Here is a 17178-nt window from a genome sequence, read left to right as displayed (position 1 = left end):
CTTTGTAGTTACCCCAGGGAGCTGTGCAGGAAAGGGAATGAGCTAGGGAAGGAGGGAGAGCCCACCAGGATGCTGGACTGAGTTGGTCGCTGCTTTGAGGGTCTTGGGGCTCCATCCTGCTGGCATGGTCTATGTAGCCTTATGAAATGTGTATCAGAATTGCCAGTCCTGGTCAAGGGTGGTCCTGGTAATAATGTAGAGAGGAGGCAAGAGAACTAAAGTGTTAAATCAAGCACTATTCAGAGACTGCAATGTACTGATCGGCCCTGCAGCCAGACCACAGGAAACCTGCAGGACAAAGGAAGATTTCTGCTAGGATTGCTAACAACCCATTTCCCCACACTGTGGAACCATGGAGAGAAAACAGGAAAAACAGTCTTTAAGTGGTGCCCTACACAAAATAAATTGTTCATTCCCTATGGCTAAAATCATGGAGAATTTAAGGATACTAGGCTGGGAATTGCCAGTTGGCCTTTCATGCTGCATGCTCTTATACTTCCCCACTGTATATCCATATCAAAGGAAATGGGTAGACAAAGTCTTTAAACTGTAACTAATAGGAACTAAAGAATGATATATAAACTGAATTCCCTGGGACACTCAGGGTCCCTCTGTGTCCCTCAGTGCATTTACTGTCTCTCTCACTACCCTCGTCTCTATTATCTCTGTCCCTCTGAGGCTCTCTCAGGCTCTCTCTACCTCTGAGGAGACCACACTCTATGGAGTGTTACACCTTCTCTAATAAATTTCCCTTTTGACTCTAACTTTGGCGTTTGAATGCTTTCTTACATTCCACCTAGAACCGTCTTCTCTCTCAGTGTTGGCCTGGCTTCCACCCACCACTAGGGGGAATTTGCTCTGTCCTGCATCCAGGAGCTTTAACTCCCCCGTCTTCCCCCAACAGGTTCAGAAGGGCTTGGTCAGTGCACACTGGGCCTGGCCTAGCTTCATGTGTAGGGAGCTTCTTTCAATGAGGAAACAGGTATTCCTTGAGACCCTACTATGTGCCAGCACCGTGCTTGGCAAAGGGGTGGAGCGGGATACATGGGTGAACAAGAGAGGCAAGGCCCCATCCTCCTGGAGTTTCTCCTCCGGAGAAACGGACAAAGGAGGGAGGTGAGCTCAGACGGGGCGACTGCAGCAGGGATAGGGTAGGGTCGTTACTTAAGCAGGGCTCAGGAAAGGCCCATCTGAAGAGGGGACCCTTGAGCTGAGGACTACGTGACTACAGGGACTGGCTATCTTGCACAGATCTGGTCTGGGCTTAGAGGGCTGGAGGAAGAGGAAGGGCAGTAATTGCAAGGGCCCAGCGGTAGGAAAAGTCTTGAGGTCCTTCGTGTGGCTCAGTGCACCTGGATGGATGTGAGGGGATCAGGAGGAGATAGGAGGTTCCCGTAGATGTCCAGCAGGGAGAAGTGGTGGCATAACCCAATCAGGGAGGAATGGAGGGGGTGACAAGTGCAGGATCTGTCTTAATCTGTGATCCAACAGAGAGCTTGCTCATAAATTTTAGAGGTGGGTGGGTGGGACTGGGGTAGGAAGGGTCCTGGTGGAGATCCAGAAGAAGTACAAGGATCAGTCTCCAGGGCTCTCAATCACTCCTCACTCCAAATGAGTAGAGCCAAGGCAGGTCCTGGGGCCCAATGCTGGTGGGAGGAGGGGGTGCCCTAAGTCCCACCACACATGCTCACTTTGATTCCAGAAACTGCCTATTTCAGACAAAATAAAAATCACTTTGTAATTATAAGGACCCATTTAAAATGTGCTGGTGGTGTCCCCTCTTACCCACCTTCCAAATGAAACCCACCTTGGACTTAAGCCCAGCTTCTTGAAATGAACACAGAGGAATCCCTGCCCTGATACCCTTTTCTGGCTAAGGGCTCTCTGTGCCCAGCCCCACCCTCAGTCTGACATCACAGGGGAAGGCCTGGGGCATGGGGTGGGACTGACTGCCATCCAAGGACCTAACCAGATTCTTACTGACACCAGTAAGAATATCGGCTAGCCCAGGGCCTACATCTCTATTTATTCTTTTATCAGGAGCTAGTTCTCATTTGCCTCCAGGGGCCTAGATACAGCCCCAGGACAGGTACATTGAATCTCTGATCTTATCATCATGAGACCTCAGTCAGGCACCATGCTGGGACCAAGGGGCATGAAAATGAAGCAGACATGCCCCGGTCCACAAGGAGCCAAGGGTGAGCAGGTTCAGCCAAAGATGGGAAGCAATTTAGGAAGCCAAATTGACAACAACAAAAACATCTACTCTTCACTGCAGGGGCTGGGAGGATGTGGATGTGAAAGACCTTCCCAGCCGGTCTGCTCTTTTTTATGGAGATGATTGTAAGCCCCTTCCCCAGCTCTGCATTACAAAACCTCAGCTTCACTCTTCCTGGTGGGGGAGGGAGCTGGCAGCTGGGTCCTGATAGCAGCCGGGAGGAGTGGGTGAGGGGGAATTCCTAGGGAAACCCATTTTGATTTCCACCTCCCCTAGAGGTGAGTTCAGCCTCCTTTCCCAGGCTGGGATAGAGGGAAGGGTGGTCCAGAGGGCTGCCTGGAGGTGGCAGGTGGCAGGTGGCAGATGTAGCCAAAGAGGCCTGTAAGGAGAGGAGAGGGTGGATGGAATACAGAGACTGAGGCTCTGGAAAGTGACTTCCTGAAAGGCAGAGAAGTGTCTGGGGCCCATGGGACTCCATGCCAATGTTTTAGCCAGCACACTGAACCCATCTCCTCAGTTCCTTTCTGCCTCCTCTAGCCAGTCACGTGGATATTTGTTGAGCCACTGAATCTATGTTGGGCACATTAGAAATTCCCTTAATTTGAAATGGACACCATGGATCTCTCATTGATACTCCGTTCCTCTTTGTGTGGGTCTTAGTAAGGTCAAGCCAGTGGGCTCATGTCCAGCAGGTGCATGGGACCTCAGGGCTTTAGTTAATGTCCTCTCCATTTTCTTTTTCACCCAATTTTTCAGGTTCTTAAAAAAAAACAACATACTATTTTTATAAGCTGCCTCCTTCCTGGAAGCCAGGTTTAAACAACCAGACAGGTAAGAAGTCTTCTTGGTGTCATGATGTAAGTATACTATACTTCACTATTGTTTTTTTCTTTTTGTTTCACTTTTTAAAATTATTATTATTTATTAAAGCACTTAGGGTTTTATTTTATTATTATTATTTTATTTATGGTTACATTGGTTTACAAAATCCAGTAAGGTTCAGGTGCACAATTTAACAGTAAGGCATATAGATACTGCATTGTTATACTTCATTGTTAATGAACACCACTTCTTAGCACAACTCCAGGAGGTGACAATATAGTCTAAGTAACTGGCACCTCCCCCCAAGGCAGCCATTCTCACTGTAGTCTAAAAAATGGCACCCTCTGGTGGCTCCGATTCTCATGGCAGCTTATGTGAATCCCCTCCTCCTGAAGTTATGCAACATGGTGGCCTATATATTCTCACATTTAAGCCTCAAGACAACATTGGCAAAGGTCCTATCTTTCCATTTTCTACAAGAGAAAATTGCCCAAGGACTCTCAGCCAGAGGGCCAGAGCTGACATTTTATGTTCAGTGCTTTCCCCCTCAGCAGAGCTGGCAGGGCCAGGGAGCAAAACTCAAATTCCTTCAGCCTCTCAGGGCCTCCGGCTTCTCAGTCCCACTTGCAAGACAGACCTTGGAAAATTCCTTGTTCGCTAGAATCTACATCAGCTTAGCCTTCATCTTTCGAAGGATCTAACTTGCACAGCAAGAAAAACAGCCAGACTCAGGTAATTGCCCAACCCTCCCACACATGGGGCATTACAGAATCACATCATTTATCAAGAAATCACTTATCTGGCAACCCCATCCATCTAGAGTCCAGTGACAAATGAAATGATGAATGGGAAGCCAACCCAGGCTTTAAGAGCCAAACAACTGACCCTCAAGGACTGAACTCTTGTTTTACACACATTTCTAACATTTGTGTTCCCTGGCTCCACAGTATTCACTGGATTGGAACAGGTAGTTAAAAAAAGAATTTGGAAAGCTAATACAGCCAGCCATATGGACAGACAGCATCAGGAAGTGACAAGTATGGCAAGAAAAGAAACGGTAGACATGAAAATTCAGAATTCAGAAAGATTGGCCTTTTGGGGGGCAAAGGATAAACATCATCAACAAAATCAACTGTTCAAACATATACATCATGAAAAGTTGGTCTCCATCCTAGCTCAGTGTTTTGTGCTCCAGATACCCACCTTCCCCAGAGAGCAGTAACTCTGACCAGCTTCTTACATCTCCTTTTAGGACAGCCATCCATGCATGTATGGGCGTGCAGAGGATCCCAGAGTGGCAACCAGCTATTCCCGTCTGCAGGGAGCTCACAGCCCCAAGTGCGGATGAGGGTAGAGCACAGAAACTGCCATACCTCTCATTTCTTTGGTAATTCTCTTAAGGATAGGATGCTGACTGTCCATAGGATGTCCTGCTCGGTCAGGTGCGGTTATTACATCAGCTCCTTCCTCATCCTCATAGCAATCCACAAACTAGGCCTTATGGATCCCATTTTATTGATGGGGAAACCAAGGCACAGAAATGCCAAGTCCTGTAGCTGGTGAATGACATGGGCCTCCTTGTCTCAGAGGGCCTGCTTCCTGGGGTGATCTTGACTGCCACCAGGACAGTCAGATTCCAGTTCAACTGCCAGGGCTCAAACACTGAGGCAGGTGTTGTTCTTTACATGGTGGTGCCTCAAGAACCCAAAACCATCCTGGGGATATTCATCTGGCCCTCATGCCAGATTTGCACCGCCAGGCAGAGCCCTTGTCAAAAGTTATATATTGTGCTGCAATTGTGTACAGTGACCCCACCACTAGTCAGGGAATGGCCCAGTGTCCTTCATGACTAGCTGTTACCAGGGACTTGTCTTTCAGGGACCTGTTGAAGTTTCAAAACCCACCACGGGGGCCAGGACGTCAGTCTTGGCTTCTGTCATAGCTGCTCAGTGAGGGAGCTGCTAGGTCTTGGCTGCCAAGTCTTTCCACAGTGAGGGGAGGGCACTATCCTGCCAGGCACAAGGCAAGGCCCACTGCAGGTTCCTGGCCTCAACCATGAACTGGTTCTTTTGGAGGGACATCTGATTTTTATATGCAGCACATGGTTAGGTATCAGTGACAGACAATGAAAATTGGGAAGTCATCAAACCCTTTGAATGAATGGGCACACTGCTTGGGGCTCCAACCACACCCACATCCTGAAGGGACACATGAAAGTCCTACCAGAGCATTACTGCCTGGCTGGCAGCTCTGTGAGGAATCACTGCCCAGTGCATGGCTCATTAGCATGGTAAAGGCTCCTTGAGGTCCACCAGCAAGAAAACAACTCTGCTCAGTACCTCCTAGATACCACTAAATACAGTTAATGGTGACATCTATTAACATCCTAAGAGTAAGTGTTCCTGAGAATGCACTGTGGGTACTGCCGAGGTCAGGGAAGAGAAATATACTTGGTAAGGACACTGATGAAACTGAGTACTTAAAAAACAAAGAAATGAGAATGCTAGAGTTTTTGATTCTGGACAAGAAAGGCTTTATCTTCCTGGGTCCCTCCATGATGATTCCCTACTGATTCTTTATTCTCGTCCTGCCATCCAGCTGTAATTGAGCAAACCTGTGTGTGGCCTGATGACGGGCTGAGAGTGGGAGGATGGAGAGCCTGGCCTAGTGGAGTGGGCCACATGAAGGCCTCATCTCCTCCACAGACAGCTGAATGCCTTTCTACACACCCTCTGCTGGCCAGCCTGGTCCAGGACCTCTCCACCCCAGCATGGGAGAGCAGAACCCACAGGACCTCACTAGAGCACGTCCAGGACAGGGAGAGCATCAGGATCCCGTCAGTGAGGTAGAGGGGGTATCCTCTGGCAGAGACCAGAACTGGATGCTGAGCACAGCAGAGCTTTGTTCCAACCTCCGCCATTGATCGCTGTGCAGACACTCTGTGAATGGCACTGTTGTGGTATTTTAAGAAGATTCTACAAATAGCACTAACTCAGAATGGGCCTTAGAGCCTGCTCATGAATGTTCAGTGGCGAGGGCGGCCTGCCTGGGAGCTCAAGCCAGGACAATGGGGCCTCACAGGGCAGGATGTAGGGTGACCCAGGCCTTTTCCGGGGCCCTGTGGCCTCATTTCTCCCAGACTCACTCCCCACTCCCAGAGTTTATTAGGAAGGAGCAGCTCCTCAGCCTCTCTGAATAAAGGGAGGGGGCTGCAACATCCTTTTGGCGCCTGCTACTCCCGGATTTCCAGGGATTTCCAAGCTCTGCCTATATCCTGTAGAGGTCACAGATCAGGGGGCACAGGAAGGAAGGATGTCCTTAAGTTTTCTTCAGAAATCACTTTATTAGGTAGCCAGAGAAACCTCAAAGACCTATAGTCCTAGCAGCCAAAGATTATTAACCAGAATCTTTCTAGAAGAGTCAATTCTTGAGACTTGAAAGACAGCAAAGGGAAGAGAAAAAGAACCCGGATTTTGGACTTGTTGAGAGCTAGATTCAAATTGAGCTGGACCAGTGACATTTGGGTGGCCTAGGACACCCAGTTATTTACCTCTCAGAACTTCAATGTCTTCATTTCTAAAACCAACAGTATTGTACCCTCCTAGACAGGAAGGTTGAGAAATCTTAGACGCAGCATGCACTGTGCCAAGCACAGTAAGCACTCAGCAAATGTTAGCCTCTCTTCCTTCCCAAGTGAAGCCAGTTTATTTAATGCATGAGTGCATTCCATGCATAAAATGTTTATGAACTACAGCTGAGAAACCTGGTAGACATAAAGGGGACTTCTGTTGACTCTGTGAATCTACAAAGATATTAAGTCTGTGGAGTCAATACAAATGAGGAAGATAGGGCAACAGAGGGGGCCTGGGCCTGTGGCAAAGTAGAGAGGCTTAAGTCTAAGCCCAATCTGTCTCTTCTAGTACTTTGAAAATGTTGAGACAATAGAGGAAGGATCACTTTTGATAGAGCACATTCAGAGAAGGGGCTACGGCCAAGGGGCTGACTGTGCCCACCCAGCTGTCAGAGGTGGCATGAATGTGTGGTTCCCCACACCGATTATCTCCCTCCCCTCAACCTTCAGCCTTGCCTTGAATAACTTTTATATGTCCTGCTTCATTCTTCTATTAAATGTTTTGGAATAAGGAAGGTGCAATACCTGCTCTATAACTGGCCCAGCACAGTTCTGTGCACAGAACTTGCCCTCAATTCATATGGACTAAACTAGAACAAAGTTAGGCATCTTTTTCAGAGTCAAGAGCACAGAGTCAAGGGACTCTGGGTAACAAATCTCTGCTGGGCCACTTACATGCTATTTTGCCTTAGGCAAGTCACTTCCTCTTTGGGGGCTTTAAAGAAACTCATTTGGAAAATGAGAAGTTCCAGCTAGGTGATCTCTGAGGACCTCTTAGCTCACCCTCTCTGAGCCTGCATCTTACATCTGGAAGTACCACTGATTTGCTCATTAGCAAGACGGAACTCAGAATTTGAGTGGTTTATGCTCTCCTTAACCCTCCTCTGGGAGGCCTTTACTAGAAAAGAGTTTGCTTATTCCCCAAATTGGACTGGGGTGATAGTTGCCTGTTTGCAGGCAGGTGTCCCTGGACATGGGTGCTGGGCCTTGCTAAGTGAGAAGGTGCTGGTGTCTCCCAGAGGACCTCAGTAGCCCCAGCTGTCATGGGGAAGACAGTGTTTGGCCTTGGTGGGCACTCATCCTACGCAAGCCCTCTTCCTCCACACCCTCATTGATTGCATTGAGGCAGCCAGTGAGGCAGGGCTCCCCCAGCCCTGTGGAGGCCCAGAGACACAGCAGATAAAAGCAGGGATGTCAGTATTTGAAACTAAGGTGGCCTGACTTTAAGGCTATTCGTGCTGTTCTCCTACTCTGTACTCCCAACCTACAAGAAACTAATGCTCTATCCAAATGAGCCTGTGCTCTTGCAGAGTGAAACAGGCCTCTCTCCATCTGACTCTCTTCATCAGTAAGCTGAGGAAGTAAAAACTACCTAACCTCAAAGATCTCTCCTTGCACCCAGTTCAAAGGCTCTCTGACTCCAGAAGTTGCTACAGCATACTGGGTGGTGTTTGAAAGCCTGAGGGAGAAAAAAAAAAAAAAAAAAAAAAGGCTCTGCAGAGATTAGAGACTAATCAGAACAAAAGTGAACCAAAGTGGACCATAAGCCCCTAGTCATAGGTGGGGAGGCTGAGGGGCTCCAGGAAGGCTGGGGATAGTGACAATTTATTAACTGGTATAGAAGTACTTCAGCATCTTATAAACCTTCTACTCATTTGGGTGAGTGCCATTTGAATATCCATAGCTGCAGACCTCCTGGGCAAGAAGGTATCTAAGAGCCTACTGGGTTAGGGTCCTCCTTTGGGAGGTCTGAGGAGGCTGAAGGGCAGGTGAAGAGGGCCCTATACCTGCTCCTGATCCATACTTTGTGCTCTACACTTACAGAGACAGTCATACAGTGGGCAGTAGCCACTGTGACGTCACTAACTGCGACAGGGTGCATTCGAGTCATAAAAGACTGAGCTGAACACACAGAAGTGCTTGTTCCTGCATGGCCTTGGTGTGTCAAGGTAAGCGGCAAGTTATTAAACATCTCTCCACTGCTGGTGCAGCAGGCTCCTGGGCATCTGCATGGGGAGCTGGCTGGGAGGGTATCCAGCCTGCAGTCTGTGATAGTCTCAGCAGGCTCAGGGAGAGGCTGTGCTTAGGGCAGCACCCAGCTCCAAGGACAGGCTGCAAGAACCTCCCCCCACCTCCTCACCCTACTTCGAGAGGAACTCTGATGAGGAGGTAGGGGGAGGCTGATCCTCGGAGAGGAGCCTGACCCTAGCGAAAGCCACAAAGGAGAAGCTGCTGGTTTGTGACTGACCTTTAACTCTTTCTAAATTGGATATTGACTAGGAAGTATCCAGTCCTTTTGTTCCAAGTTTCATTTAGTAAAGGGCATAGTGGCTTTTCATTTTACTCCCAATTTAGTGCTCTCCACTGTTAATTGTCCAAGTGAACACCTGGCTGAGTTGTATGATATTAAAATGAAATGAACACAGAGTGCAGGTTAGGAGTGCAGATGCTGGTACCAGACAACTGTATTAAAATCCCAATTCCGGGGCAGGAAATTCCATTTAGTGTTTCCTCCTCTCTAACATGAGACTAATAATAAAATCTACTAGGGGGTTATGTGAGGATTAAATGAAGTCCTATATATAAAGTGCCTAGGACAGGGCTTGGCATATAGTGAAGGTTAGATATGTTGGAAGTGCTTTTATTGCAACAAAACAACCCTGGCCTCATCATTTTCTGGAGTCTTACCCTAAGTCTCAAGTGAAATAATTATTTCCATTATTGGGCATAATTTTGTGTACCTGCAACCTGTCGACATACCTGGTGAGGTTGCTGGTATCCTAATGTCCAGATAAAGGCATCCCTGTTTGGCTCAGAGAAGTAACTTGCCCCCAAGGCTGCACAGAAAGTAGGTGATAGAGCCAGAATTCAGAACCAGACCTGCCCAACTCCCGGCTTTGTGAGCTTCCAGCATTTCACACTGTCTCCTTGAGACCAAGCCCTCAGGCACCTAAACTCACATCCAAGTCACCACTTAGCATTTAGGTAAAATTTAGGACAAGGCTTAGACCAGAGAAGACCTAATTACCTGCCCATATACCTTGGTATGAATTAGTATCTCAGAAAGTCCAAATCCCAGAGTATTGTCACAACTTGATCTGTCTTGCCACTCCTTGAAAAAGCCCCATTTACAGAGCATTATTATTTGACCTGACTCACTCTGTGGAAAAGCCCTAGCTAGCTCCAGGGCATTTGTCAAAAACTATTAGTGGTAATTCTTTAACATTACAGCTGCCTAAAGTTGTGATACTAATTAGGGCAAACAAAGCTGGCCAAAATGAAAATCTGGGAAAGGAAAAATCTATTAGGGGTTTTGAAATGTTCTGACATATTTCTAGGGCTCTTCAAGGCCACGAGCTGTGCATATGAGCAAGAAAGACCTGAGAGGTCCCCAATATTTCACCTCTGGCTGACTTTTGAGTCATGCACTAGCAGGTAGTGACGGTAAGGCAGAGTCATAAACTACCTAAGCACCCCCCCCCACACACACACACTCTCTCTCTCTCTCTCTTTCTCTCACTCACTCTTTTTCTTCCTCGCTCCTTCCCTCCCTTCCTCTTTCTCTCCCTCTCTCACTTTCTCTGTATTTGCCTCTCTCTTAGCAAAGGGTAGAAGACTTATTGGTTCAAGGCATTTAATTACATCTCTGACAAATCATTAGCTGACCACTAAACCAGTTAAGGAGAGCCTTTAGTAGCTGCATACTATAGATTTTACAGATTTAGTTTGAGAAAGTCATTAAATAGCTATAACACCATCACCACCTGGTGAAAAAGATGATGATTTGCTGAATTGCTACACTGTATTATCTATAATATCCACTTTTCAACAAAAGATTAAAAGACACACAAAGAAACAAGTGTGGCCCACAAAGAAAAAAAACAGTCAATAGAAACTACCTTGATCCAGATGTTAGAATTATTAGGCAAAGACTTCAAATAAGTTATTATATAGATGTTTAAAGAACTAAAGAAAACCATGTCTAAAGAATTAAAGCTAGGTATGGCACTAGTATCTCAAACAGAGAACATCAATAAAAGAATAGAAATTATCAAAAGAAACAAATGAAAAACTATGGAATTTAAAAGTACAATAACTGCAATGAAAAATTCACTTTGGGGACTCACTAGTTGGCAGAAGAAAGAATTGGTAAACTTAAAGATAGATCAGCTGAGATTATCCAATCTGAGGAGCAAATGAAAAAAAAAAAAATGAGCAGAGCCTAGAGACTAGTGAGACACTATCAAGTGTACCATCATACACATTATGGGAGTCCTGGAAGGAGAGGGGAGAGAAAAAGGAATGGGAAGAATATCTGAAGGAATAGTTGTTGAAAGTATATGTGAAATAATAATTGTTGAAGGAATAATTTGTTGAAAATATTTTGTATCCAAGAATCTCAATGAACTCCACGTATGATAAACTCAAAGAAATTCACACCTAGACATATCATAGTCAAATTATCCAAAGACACAGAATCTTGAAAGGAGCAAAAGAAAAAAGCATTCTCAATAAAATTAACAGTTGACTTTCATCAAAAACCATAGAAGTTAGAAGGCAGTGGGATGACATTTTCAAAAGCAGAGAAAAGACTGTCAACCAAGAATTCTATGTCCAAAAAAAACCTCCTTCAAAAACCAATTAGTAATTAAGACAGTCTCAGATAATAAAAAGAGAGTATTCAGTTTTTTATCCTAACAGACCTGTACTATAAGAAATTCTAAAGGGAGTCCCTCATGTGAAATGAAAGAACATTAGATGGTCACTCAAATCCACACACAAAAAAATAGAGAACATTAATAAATACAACTATATAGTTAAATATAAAAGACAACATAAATGTATTTTTGTAGCTCTTTCCTTCTACCTGATTTAAACGACAACTGCATGAAGCAATACTTATAAAACTATATTGATGGCCTTATAATACATAAAGATGTAATTAGTATGTAAGTAATGACACAAATAAGGAAAAGGGGACAGAGCTATATTGGAGAGAAAATGTCTAATATTAAACTTAAGGTAGTATCAATCTGAACTAGATTGTGTTAAATTAATAAACTAATTACAATCCCAAGAACTACTGAGAAAATAACTTAAAAATATTATTTAAAAAAACCATAAGGAAATTAAAATGGCACAATAAAAAATATCTAACACAAAAAGAAGGCAGTAAGGGAAGAACAATTTTAAAAAAGATAGAGACTTATAGGAAACAAATAACAAAGTGGCTGACATAAATATACTTTATCAGTAATTACATTAATTGTAATGCATTGAGCACTCCAACAAATGCAAAGATTAATATATGGATTTAAAAAAAAAACTAAATTCTTCCTATAAGAGACATATTTGGAATTAAAAACTCAAATAGGTTGACAGTAAAATGATGGAAAAAGATATACCATGCAAACAAAACCCAAAAGAAAGCTCGAATGGCTGGCTATATAAATATCGGAGAAAATAAACTTTAAGACGGAAATGTTACTGGAAACAAAGAGGAACATTTTATAATGATAAAAGGGTCAATCCAACAGGAAGATATAGTACTTATAAAAATATGCCCCTAACAACAAAGCTCCATAATTTATTAAGTAAAAATGGACAAAATTGAAGTGAGATTCACCAATAATAACTGGAGACTTCAGTAGCCCACTTTCAATGATAGAATGACTAAGCAGAAAATAAGGAAACAGAAGACTTGAACAACCTAAGGAACCAAGTAGGTCTAACATCTATTGGATATTCTACGCATTGACAGCATAATACACATTCTTCTCAAGCGCATATAGACCATTTTCCAGTATAGACCATATGCTAGATCATAAAGCAAGCCTTAACATTTAAGAGCACTGAATAAAACTAAATATGAAAGTATATTCACCAAGTAAGAGAAATGAGATTAAAAATCAATTAGAAAAAAATTTGAGAATTTATAAATATGTGAAAATCAAACAATTCAGTCCTAAATAAACAAAGGTAAAAAATCACAACGGAAAGAAAATGAAAACACAATGTATCAAAACTTATGGGATGCAGTGTTCTTAGAGGGAAAAAGCTATGAGGTTTGCTGTATATGCCTACATTGTAAAAGAAAAAAGATCTCAAATCAATAACCTGACCTTACACCTTAAGAAACTAGAAAAAAAAAAAAAAAACTAAATCAAATAGATGGAAGGAAATAATTAAGATTAGAGTGAAAATAAATAAAGGCTAGGAAAACAATAGAGAAAATCAATAAAAACAGAAGTTGGTTCTTTGAAAAGATCACTACATTTAACTAACTTTAGCTAGACTGACCAAAAAAAAAAAAAGGAGACTCAAACTATTGAAGTCAGGAATGCAAGAGCAGCTATCACTGCCAACCGTACAGAAATAAAAAGGATTACAAGGGAATAATCTAAAAAACTGTATGCCAACAAATTAGATAACATAGATGAAATAGACAAATTTCTAGAAGACATAAATTACCAAAATCAACTCGAGAAGGAATATAAAGAGACTGAACAATTTCAACACACCCAAAAATAATTCACTGAAGAATTCTACCAATCATTTAAGAAAATTAATACCAGACAGTTCACCAATTATTCACACTCTTCCAAAAAAACAGAAGAGGCAGGAATGGTTCCCAACTCCTGTGTAGCCAGTATTCCTCTGATAACAAAACAAAGACCTTGCAAGAAAACTACAAACCAACATTCTTCATGAACACACACAAAATTTATTTAAAAAAAAAAAAAAAAAAAACTAGCAAAATACCATCTGGAAGCTTTGGATAAACAAAATGTGGTATACTCATACTAAGACTATATTCAGGCATAAAAAAGAATGAAGTACTGATATGTGCTACAACATGGATGAACCTTGAAAACAGTATGCTAAGTTAAAGAAGTCAATCACAAAAGATCATGTGTTATATGAAAGTAGTTTAGAGGCTGCCGGACTGTAGGACAAAGGGGAAGGTTGTCCCAGGAATGGGAAGTGAAGGCTAAAAGCTATGAGGTTTGTTTTGGGGACAATAAAATGTTCTAAAATTAGATTATGGTGATGGCTGCATAACTGTGAATATACTAAAACTACGGAGTGATACAGTCTAAATGGATGAATTGTCTGTGAAAAGTATTGCAATAAAGCTGTTTAAAAAAGAGTCTGATGATAGAGTATTTGTGGGAAGAGCCCAGCAAAAGATGTAATTCAGGCAGGATGGTGCATGAGCTACATAGCTAGGTTAGGGAAGGTAGGATAAGAACTATTTCAGGGTTCACTTCATTTCCATGTTCTGCATTTTGGCCCCAGGATTCCTGAAGCGGAGTTTCCTTGCAGGTGCAAGGACCACAGACTAACAGGATGAGAACACACCCCATCAGGCATTTTCTTTCTTCCTCCTTTCAGGAGCTCAAGACTTGAGTTCTCTGGGAGGCTTGCTGCCCTAATGGTCAAGGTCAGGGACTTCAGGCTTCCCTGGGAGTGGCTCTTCTCTGGGGCCATAAGTAAACCCCTGCCCCAAGCCCCTGGGGCCAGCAGTGTTGACTATGGCTATGTGCTGGTAAAACGGACCTGCTCATGAACTTTGTCCAAGGCAGGTTGCTGACGTTGCTGTTTCACACCCACCATCCACACCCAGCCAGATAACTGCTGGCTGAGCCCCTCTCTGAACAGCTAGAAGAAGGCATTCTAATGTCCTGTTGTTAGGAGCACAGAACAGTTCTTAGTTTCCTCAGAATTATCCGAGCTTCAAGCTGACAGGGACCACAGAGATCATCTGTCTTAACTGGTTCCTTCTTTATAGATGAGGAGACTGAAGTTTTGAGTGGTAACCCAATTAGGAAGGGGTGGAGCTAGGACTGTCACCGGGCCTTCTGACAACCCTTGATGTTGGCATGCTTGTCCCCATTTACAAGTGGGGATGCAGAGGCTCAGAGAGGTAACAGGTGGCCTGTGGTCCCCTGGCTAGGAAATGGAACCAAATCCTCTGCCTAAGGCTGGTTCCCTTTTTGAAAAACCCACAGGACTGCTGCCCAGGACACTTGAATGGGGAAGAGGTAACAAAGACGGTCACTACTCAGAAGCAGAGTAGGATCCATGCAAACCCTGAGCTTCAGAATGGGAGGCCATAGTGCTCTGGCCCCTGAACACAGTTCCTGCAGCCCGAGGCTCCAAGAGTTCACTGTGAGTGCCACTGGCATCACTGAGCATTTGTGAGCAGGGAGCAATGAGATCCTGTAGTCACAGAGCTGCTGTTGGAGAATGGGCTAGAGTGGGGGGTTCCAGGTTGAAGACCCATTCGAGGCCACTGCCGTGATCGGGCAGCATACTGGTGGCTGGACCAGGCTGCTGGCATGAGATACAGACAAGCAGGGGGATTCAGATGCATTCCGGAAATAGAACTGGCGGGACTTGGTGACAGCAAATCGGAGCAGAAAGACATCAAGAGTTCGGATTTAGCCTGATTAACTTTAGCCTATTTTTAGTCCAGGAGACATCTAATGGAGGCTTCAAGTGGTTCTGGTGCTCGAAGGAAGGTCTGGACTGGGAAATGACCTGTGACTCTGAAGTTTGCTGGTAAGAGGGTGGAATGTGTTGGGCAACAGTGAGCGGAAGGTCCCTAGGAGCAAGTACAGTGAAGGAGCGGCAAGGGAGGGAGGACCCCCTGCGTTGGCCCAGCCACTGCAGCTCCTGGATGCCTCAGCCTTGGCACACCTCTGCTGCCCTGGAGAGCCCTTCCCTATTTTTTCTGCAGGGCTGGCTGCTATTCCTTTAAGACCTAGCTCAGGCATCAGCAGGCTTGAGACCCAGCCCACAGTCCACTCAGAACACCTGGGCTTACTTGTCTCCCTGTATTTCTTCCTGACCTGCAGTGTCACTGATGTTTCCTGGCTCTCCAGTTGGCCAATCTATGAGCATGGCGGGGGCAGACACTGAGTTCTCCCCAACTCTTATCCTCATACCGGGCACGAGGCCTGCGGTGGAGTGGGTACCCAACAAATGATTGTTAAATGAACAAACAGAAGCCTGGATGGCAGCTTCCTTCCTATAGCATTCTTGAAAGACTTCATGAAAAATGGAACCTCCTCAAGAAGGTAGGCTCAGAGGCTGTCCAGGAATTTACATAGTAGAATCGGTTACATCATCCCCACCCAGTAGCAGCCACATATCTCCCTGCCTTCCTCTGGGACAACAAGGAGCACTGGATACAGCAGCAGCAGCATTCCTGCCGGGCCTACAGGCCTCTGCACCCTGGCTTCCAGACACCCCGGCAAGCCCTGTGTCCATTAAGAAAGGGGCATGAAGTCCATGACCAGCAACTCACTCTATCACAGCAGAGAGGTACACAGCGGAATGGGACTGGACTCTCCCAACTAGGCTGCCACTGGGATCCCCTGGACATCTGTTGACATGAACAGGTGAAGGTGAGCATGGCATGGCCATCTCCCCTGTCTCTGCTCTCTCACCAATGTTCACTGGGCACAGATTCTCTGCCAAGTGTGGTGCCAAATCACAAAGATGACAAGATGACTGTCAGCTAGAGACGACAGACCCAGACCAAACAGGCACTAAAGAATGAAATGAACTGGGCCCATGGGACAAAGTATCAGAAAGTTCCAGGTGCAGGCCACCTTTCCTAGGACTTTACACCTCTTAGGCCAAAATGAAGGTACTATGAGAGGGTGTGGTATGTACAGGGACCAGAGAGGTCTAGGCTGTCATATGGGGATATTAAGGGGATGGGAGAGGGGACACCCAACACCAGCGAGTCTATGAAGCTAAGCTTTTTTGTGGAGGCACTGTGAGGCCAAGGTGGAGTCTGAGGAGGATATAGTGTGACAGGAGCCATGCATGAGATGCTGGCTTGGGCAGTGGACTAGAGAGGCAAAGATGAACGCAGGATGACCAGTTGGGAAGCCAGAGTAGTTGAGGTGATGAAGGTCTGCACGGCTGTCACAGTGGCCTTGGGGGCAGGGATAGGGACACTACCCTGGGCAGGGCCATAGAAGCTATAAGACTGTGCTCATAAGAAATGAAGCAAAGGGCAGGGCTGAGAGCCAGGAAACCAAGAGAAGGGAAAGGCAAGAGTATAGGACTTCAGTTGGAGTTCTGGATTTGCAGGCTAGGGCTGGGCAGCCTAAAGATGGGCATGGCAGAGAATTTAGGTGGCTTTGTGCTTGGAGGCAATTACAATCATCAGGTCCTTGGATGAGATGCCTGTGGGAAACTTTTAGACAGAGCTCAGAAGGTGAAACAAAGAGACTTCACAGCCAAATGTGGTGTGTTAGAAGGAGTGGGGAGGGGGAAAGGGGCAAGCCAAGGAGAAGTAGGAGAAGGCCTGGGCAGGGGCAGCCCCTGCGGCCTAGAAAGAAAGCAGGGGAGTGGGGCTGGGTTCTCAGGTGGTCAGAGAGCCAGGAATGGTCACCAGGTCCAGCATAGTGACAGGGATAAAAGTGCAGGAGTAGGATAAGGGAAAGGCAGGGCCAGATATACTGTTCCTGGGGAAGTGATGATAGAG

The 17178-nt window shown here is 45.2% G+C and overlaps 1 protein-coding gene and 1 long non-coding RNA gene across 12 annotated transcripts in view; one reads left to right on the top strand and one right to left on the bottom strand.

The window, feature by feature from the left end:
• Positions 1 to 17178, bottom strand: part of ARHGAP22 (Rho GTPase activating protein 22) — a 184749-nt gene that overhangs the window by 50540 nt on the left and 117031 nt on the right. The window lies entirely within an intron of this gene.
• Positions 8563 to 15671, top strand: LOC118603878. The gene is made up of 3 exons (XR_004951417.1): positions 8563 to 8620; positions 15146 to 15236; positions 15533 to 15671. It is a non-coding gene; the product is annotated as an uncharacterized LOC118603878 (long non-coding RNA).

Source organism: Rousettus aegyptiacus, unplaced genomic scaffold (genome assembly GCF_014176215.1).
Source record: "Rousettus aegyptiacus isolate mRouAeg1 unplaced genomic scaffold, mRouAeg1.p scaffold_m13_p_6, whole genome shotgun sequence".
Classification (NCBI taxonomy): domain Eukaryota; kingdom Metazoa; phylum Chordata; class Mammalia; order Chiroptera; family Pteropodidae; genus Rousettus; species Rousettus aegyptiacus.
This window is presented reverse-complemented; position numbering and strand designations above follow the sequence as displayed.